Source organism: Octopus bimaculoides, chromosome 27, assembly GCF_001194135.2.
Source record: "Octopus bimaculoides isolate UCB-OBI-ISO-001 chromosome 27, ASM119413v2, whole genome shotgun sequence".
In the NCBI taxonomy this organism is placed as follows: domain Eukaryota; kingdom Metazoa; phylum Mollusca; class Cephalopoda; order Octopoda; family Octopodidae; genus Octopus; species Octopus bimaculoides.
The window spans coordinates 18,413,302-18,414,029 of NC_069007.1; positions in this window are offsets into that span (position 1 = coordinate 18,413,302).

Below are 728 nucleotides of genomic sequence, written 5' to 3' on the forward strand. Positions count from 1 at the left end.
TATATATATATATATATACATATATATATATATATATATAAGAGGGATGACCACTAAGTGGACATCTATTATGCTAGAAGAAGACCCCATATGGTCTGACCACTAAGAAAACATTGTTCTCAAATCCACTCACAAGGCTTTGGTCGGCCCGAGGCTATAGTAGAAGACACTTGCCCAAGGTGCCACGCAGTGGGACTGGACCCAGAACCATGTGGTTGGTAAGCAAGCTACTTACCACACAGTGCTTTGAAAGTTGAACACACTCTCACCTTCTTCTGAGAGCAAAATCATGTGAAATACTTGACATCACTGGTAAGTTCCAGTAACAAACCATGATGGTGAATATGTTAAATAAAATATGAATACCAGCCACTACGCTTTACATTACACTTTCTATCTTTCTAATTACTTAAACATGGTTTATTAATATTTCAACATGACAGCCGCTCTTTTCAATGTTTAAAAGAATAACAAAAAAACAGTTTAATCATTTTATTACACTAATTAGGTTTATAAACGAGAAGAATGACTTTTTGACAGCACAGGTTTTAATCAATTTTATTTAATAACTCTTCCTGAAGAAATTTATTTCAAAAAATCAATTAAATACTTAGTTTTTTGACCAGTTTCGTAATTTAGATTCATTTTAATTAACCTGTTTTGTTTTTTTTTGCTCTTTTTTTTTGTGATAAGAGTTTATTGTGATTTCAAGATTCTTAACACTTTAT